The 6980-nt window shown below is 38.5% G+C and overlaps 1 protein-coding gene across 7 annotated transcripts in view; it reads right to left on the bottom strand.

The window, feature by feature from the left end:
• The window catches only part of dtnbb (dystrobrevin, beta b), a 33963-nt gene extending 29959 nt beyond the window's left edge, over positions 1-4004 (bottom strand). For 6 of the 7 annotated variants that reach the window (XM_034858480.1, XM_034858479.1, XM_034858484.1 and 3 more), the window contains exons 1-2: positions 3764-4004; positions 1127-1172 (exon numbers count right to left, since the gene is read on the bottom strand). The gene's annotated coding sequence lies outside the window, so the exon portion shown is untranslated. The other variant, XM_034858481.1, reaches the window with a different exon arrangement.
• Positions 4005-6980: the final 2976 nt, after the last annotated feature.

Below are 6980 nucleotides of genomic sequence, written 5' to 3' on the forward strand. Positions count from 1 at the left end.
ATTATAATATTATTGCAATTAAAGAAAACGTTTCAGACTATGACTAACAATATATATTTGTGGTAAGACTTAACATAAATGTTTACCTGAAGCTCATGAGTTACCATCTTTTAAATCTAGAAGATCTGGTCATTATTCTGTTATATGGTCAGCTAGAAAGCACATCCTCACATGATCCTAAACGCTGGTTTACCAGAAGGACACACCGTGTTCTTTCATCTTTATTCTTTACCCTGTACATCAAGGACTGTCTTAGTCATCATTCCAGCCATTCGCTTCACTGTAAAATAGTTAGATGATGGCTTTGGTTTGCTATTTGAGAGATGATGTAACCAGTTTTGTTAGGGATGAAAATAACAGATTTTTTTGAGAAGGTTTCATTGCTTTGAAAGACTCTGAAAGGCTAGCTTGATTATGACATTGAACTGTCAAATTCTTCTTATTTAATTTGCTATTTGAACCGCTTAAGAAATACTAGAGATATTGAAACCAAGCTTCAGCCAGCAGCCTCTTAGCTTAGCATAAAGACAGGAAACGGCTAGCCTTGCTCAATCTGCCTTTCCAAAAATGTCACACAATATCTTTGAAGAGTGATGACAAACTGTACTTGGCATAAAAATCAACTGACTGAATCAACTCAATCAAGACTTTAATCTTCAGGATGCAGGTATCAGATGCTGTAGGGAGGAATCAAAAGGATACTCATCTCTTTCATACCAAAGACTCCATTGAACAGTTTGAACTTTAGGTTGTGCTCTGTCGCCTGACTTCAGAGTTGATTCATTCTACGTGTCTGTTTCTGGTTTTAACATAGTACTCAGACTTGTGGAAGACAAAACTACAGGTTTCCTTTTTCATTCTTTCAATCTACTTTTACTCAATAAGTGTCATCTGGGCTTTTAATGCTGTTTCTTCAGGTGAGGTTTTTCTTAAACAGCGGACGTTTGAACTAGAAACAGAGCTTCAGTTGCTCTTTCACAATAATGTTACCTTGTGTTTTCATGTAATGAAGATGTGAAAATGTGTCAATACATTAGTTGCATCCATTTGTGGCATGATGCATTGTAAAATAGTTTTTGTTTTTAGACTTTAGTCTTAAATACAACTTAAGATTTTCAATATTTACCTGTTGCTGGGTGAATGTCAAACAAGTGAAGCCCTAAACATCAACCCTGTGAAGAAAAGCCATAATGAAAGAGTTAGTGAGGTTGTCTTTTGACTTGATGTCAACATTACTAAGATAAGCTATTCCTCGCTGAGTAAATGTAGTTGACTTTTGAAGAAGTAATTATCACCTCCCCCTTTCTCCCTCCTTCAAGGACTTCATTAGCTCTCAATTTGTGCTTTTGTTTCCCCTCCCTCTCTTCCTGTAGAGATATTGGTGAGCTGGCTGCGGAGCACTCCAGCGCCCGCGGTCTGTGCAAATGATAATTCTCCATGACATCCCGCTCAGCAATGACTGCATCTTGTGGGCTAATGACACCGACTGAGAGCCGCAAAGGAAGCACTTAATGATGACGGACACAGAGCACATTACAGCTGGCCAATGAGTGAGAAGCGCTTGGTTTCCCCCGGACAGCCTCGGACCCAGCGCCTCAAACATGCCTAGATCACATGCATGTTCACAGGGTGCGTTTGCTGACCTGAGCTAGAGCAAAAAAGCCAAGGTTCTGCAACCCTCAGGAAGTCTACAGACAGGCAGGAGTTCTCCATTTCTTTGTTGTTGTTGCATTGTGTGTTTTAGAGACTCTTCTTCTCACAGTGATCTCTACTCGTATGACGGCCTGTTTCCAGTCACCAACGTGCTACTCTGGCTTGTGTTGAGTGGTTCCTATTGCTGGTTACAGGCAACAGCAAGGATGTTTGAAAGGACCCCGGCATCCACTCAAATACAGTCATATTCAGGATTATGTTACATTATTATCAGGGTTACAACACACAAGTATTTTAGGGATTAAGTAGCTGATGTGCTGCATCAGCTGATGGGGAGCCTAATAATATCAAAAAATCAAAAGTATGAAATGTCAAAAGAGTTAAAAAAAAATACCCATAGCTGCAACAATTAGACAGACAGACAGACAGACAGTGAGACACTTTATATAATCATTTTTGTCATTTTTTAGCAGGAATGGCAAACATTTGCTAGTCAACGCTATCCAAATGTAACGAAATGCTTTTCTGCCTCGTATATGATAGTAAATGAATACATGTTTTGTTCTGACAGAACAAGACGTCGTTTGGGCTCTAGGAAGTTACAACGGCATTGTTCACTATTTTCTGACATTTTTATATACAAAACAATTCATAGATTGATCGACAACATAATCTGAAGATTAATGGATAGTGATAGTACACATTATTTGCAGTAATAGCCGTCAGGGTGACATCTTTTAGTGTTATGTTGTTCTGACCACAATCTAAAAAATATTCAATTTATATAACAGACACTAAGAAAGAGTAAAACAGAAAACACTGACTTTTGAGAATCTAAAACCGGACAATGTTTGCTTGAAAAATGACTGAAAGGATTAATTGCTTGCATATTCATTTTGATGTTGGGCCACTGATCAATTAATTGACTGGCATGACTGCATCCTAAGACAGCAACAGCAATTGGATGGCATCCTAAATGGGGCAACACACACTGTATTTTCAGGGATATTATGTCACAGGAGTGCTGTTGTACTTTGGAGGAAAGGGAAGAAACATGTGTGATGCAGTGGGAGACCCAACAAACACATGTCAGCAAAATAACAATGGTTCATTGTAAATATTCCGCCTATAAAGTAACTGCAGAAATTCAGGAGTAGGCAACTCAGGCCTTGCATTGGCAGGCAATGTTTGGAAAAATGTGAGCAGTGCATGACAGCAATTGAATGAGTTTAATGCAGTAGTTGATTGCTCGATGGGGATTTTTTGCCTCGCCTTCCAGGCAGCTAACCCTAACATTTACCCTGAACATTGCCACGCTGCCTGGAAGGAGATGTTGGGGGCAAAAAACACCAAACACCTAGTTGATCACTCCATGGCAGATAAGGAAACATAGAAGTTCCTAATAATTCATGAGCCAAACCATTCACATACCAGAGCACATTGAAAGGCAAAGATCTGAATTCTAAAATTCATGGGATTTACAGTCAATTTCATTCACTCATTTGCACATAAATATCCATAAAGCTATAATAATTAAGATATCAGCTTTTTGATACAGTAAGAATGTGTGGTTATCATTATAAGCCCTTAAAGGTGCGTTTTACTGTAACCGCACCTTCATCTTTGAGGTAATGACAACATCCTTTTGACGCGAGTCAACATGAGGACCCGTTACTGCAGTGCCTCTCTTCCGCTGATATCATCCACTTCTCGCTTTCTAAAGCCTCATTTCTCACAGTAAGAATCCTGGAACACTTAAAATCCACGTCTGAAGCGACGGTAGAACACAAAACGCAGCCATAATGCTGATTTAACTTCCTATTTACCTTATTTCCGCAATGGGAATGCTGTGTCGTGATGCCCATAAAACATTTTTGGATAAGAAAGAATGGCAATCCTGCATCTTTTCAGTTCGCACTGGTGTCTCGACAGGCGAATAAGAGGAATTACCAGGGAGCCGGCCTTCACCGGAGGAGAATCACGCAGGTTGCGTTTAGAGCATCACCATCATCACCATCATCGGCAGCAGCAGCATCAGATGGGGAGGATAAGTGGTCCGGGGTGAATAAGGAGGAGATATCTCCTCCGTGATTCACAGCCGCACTCTCACCTTTGATGAATCCACGCGTGTCCGCCGACGTTACAGCTGTCCGAGCGATGAGAAACGGATCGGACGATCCATAATCACATTCAGCCTACTATCCCGTTTCGTTCGACTTCAATCTTGGGAAGTGCGGTTGCAGCCGCCCCGCTCCGCTCGGCATCAGCAGCGACCCAGCGGCAGAGGACGGCAGAGCGCGAGCAGCCACGGAGATGCCATGCGCGACCACCTACTATCGCCTACTTTACGCATGTGCGCACGGACGCTCGTTAAAGGCGCACTACTACTAGCCTATTGCTGGTTTTAATCTGAATTATGATCCGAAGCCCAATAGAGTGGAGATAAAAACGAAACAAAAAAAACAGATTAAATTGAATTTAAAGCAATACTCCAGTGATTTTGTATTACAATATCTTAAAGCTGGGGGATTAAAAATAAACAGATATATAAAAGAATGGACAAAGTCAAAGCAGCAAAACTAGCCTGACTTTATGAGTCAAGCTCCAAAACCACTGGATCCTACATTTCATTTTTACATCTAGTGTCTGTGTGGGAGTTCCCCCCCATTGTGTATTCCAATTTTAAGTTTTTCTTTTATTGATGTCTCCAATTTTCCTGACCATAGAAACACAGGGCCCTCCTGGCTGTTGTAAAGTCCTTAGACCTATGTTAAAATTACTAGTTTATTTTAATTTTTTTCAACGTTCCTGTTTTGTCCATCCGTTTGTTGTTTGGCATAGTGAACGGCCCTAAATACATAATAATAATGCCCATGAGCCTCAGCATCTCTTGCCATGAAGAAGTTGGCCAAAGAGCAGAATCAAGAGTAATGAATTCATGTTTATTCTCTCACCAGTGTGAGTTTAAGCGTCAGCTCCCTGTTAGCAGTTCTAAGCTCAGTAATTGGGTGTTTCTTGGCAAAAATGCACCTTTGCTGCATGTTGTCCCCCATCTCTCTCCTTTCATGTCTATCCACTGTCACTGTAATAAAGGGGAAAAGCCTCAAAAAACAAACGCACCCAGTGAGTTGTTCCAGTAGTTCGTTGTTAGTAGTAGTTAGTTAGAAGGTGTTTCAAGCCCAATCCAAGATGTTTATGTTTCAAACTTTGGAAAGTTCCTCCCAGAGCCACAGAAGACATTATTCAACTGTTTTCATAGAGCATTTAGTACTCATGGACTCCAGTAAACACACACAAAAAGATTTTCTTTTCATTATTTATTCATAATAGTCTATAACGTCTGATAAAATACACTTTGTTTACAAGTGCTGATTACTATATTACATTCACCCGGAGTTTAAATGGAGACAAAATGACACAGACATGTTAAACAAATTCACCTCGGGTTAAACGTGACATTTTAAAATGGTGGTGATTGCCCATGACACTTTACGGCCAATTCTATATGAACTGCTCTTCTGAATGCACACACAACAAGTAACTTCAATGACACTGGGGATGGCTGCCTGATTCACGTTTCAGTCCTTATTAACAAAGAGTTCAGCTGCCTTTTGGGTTGGTTGATTGTCTTTGCAGTGCAATCCAGTCCCCAACTCTACATGAGTAAATACAACATCCTAACATCACATTCAACCACATAAGACCTAAATATGTATGGGGGATACATTTAATTTGTATTAACAATCAAATACTGTTACATTATTTTTAGTGAAATGACTATGCTAAATATGTGGAAAACTGTCCCGATTCTAACCCTACAATCTTGAAATCCAACGTTCCACAAGACACAGCTCGCCTTTTAATTACAAATACATTTAAAATGGACTTTGATTAATCCACTAACCTAAAAATGGTGCTTTAAAAACATATCTTTTTGTTTTTATAAGGTAATGACACATGTAGACAGCTAAAAACGGTACACACATTAGACAACATCTCTATGGAAAAATATAGGCCGACAGATCCATTTGGGGAAAATAAAACTGGGCCATACAGAATATTGATACCTGGGCAATTTGATTTATAAAAGACAAGTTATTCTCTGTATGGTGGTCTGTCCAGTTTAAACAAAAGTATAGGAAAAACGGACAGCCAATATATTATTATAGTAAATACCCTGTTGATTTTCAAAAACAATTAGCAAATAGATTTTTTATATTAAAATATATTAATTAAAATATATTACTTTGATTAACTAGTCAGACATTAAAAACAAGTTGTGATTAGTTAGTTTTTTTTTTTAAAGGTGACTTTGGCATATTACCTTGGAAATAATTGCTATAAAACAGGCCTACTTTTTACCTCGAGGTGATTTTATAATAAAGTTGATGCGTCTTAATTTGTAATCAGCATGAACACCTGAAAAACCTGCTAAGGTAACGCTTGACACTGGCCTATTTGCACGTTTATATGTGGTAAAGTAAGCATTTGCACTGTGTTCATTGTAATGCAGCTAAAAGGTTGTTACAACACGGTAAGAAAAGTGCTGGTTCATCCTTGTACATCACACACATCCATTATTACACATTATATAAACATGATCCAGTATTACGATGTCCTTACAATATCTCATACCACATTAAAATAGAGGGTAACTCTCTCAATTCTCGGGAAAAAGGCCATTTTAAAGTGAAATGTTACACCCGCGTGTTAATCACAGTCATAGTGTACCTCTCAATCATTTTGTAAAACTCAAGCATGCAATGCTGAATCAGTCTATGATAAAGCATTTAGCGTTTTAGCATAACGTACTGTTCTCCATTTTCTTTCCATGGTAAAAATTATTTTGTAATAAACAAGATATGCTCAGGCAATGTATGCTGCACAAATAAAATAAAATACATTTCTACATCTAGGCATACTGTAAATGAGAAAATATTTACAGTGAAAAAACAAATTATCTTAATTTTCTCCCCTTGCCTTGAGTGTTTTTTTGTTATTGTTTTTTTACTGTTTGCCACTTCTGATCTATCTAGAGACGTACATGCATGAGAAAACCCATGACACGGGAGACAATATCTACAAACTGGCTTTTTTGGGGGGAGAAAATGTAAGTTCACACAGTAGGAAGTGACTCTAGACATTGCAGAAAGAGCCATTTAGGTTTTTTTGTATATGTAAAGGATTCTTCTTTTTCCCTATGTCTAGATGTTAAGTGCTGTACACAGTACTACTACCATATATCCAGGTGGTTTTTAAGTGCTTCACCTTGTAACTGTTGAAAACATGATGTTATGTGCACGAGTTGATTTTATAGTATCATTCAA

This window comes from Etheostoma cragini, chromosome 20, assembly GCF_013103735.1.
Source record: "Etheostoma cragini isolate CJK2018 chromosome 20, CSU_Ecrag_1.0, whole genome shotgun sequence".
Classification (NCBI taxonomy): Eukaryota; Metazoa; Chordata; class Actinopteri; order Perciformes; family Percidae; genus Etheostoma; species Etheostoma cragini.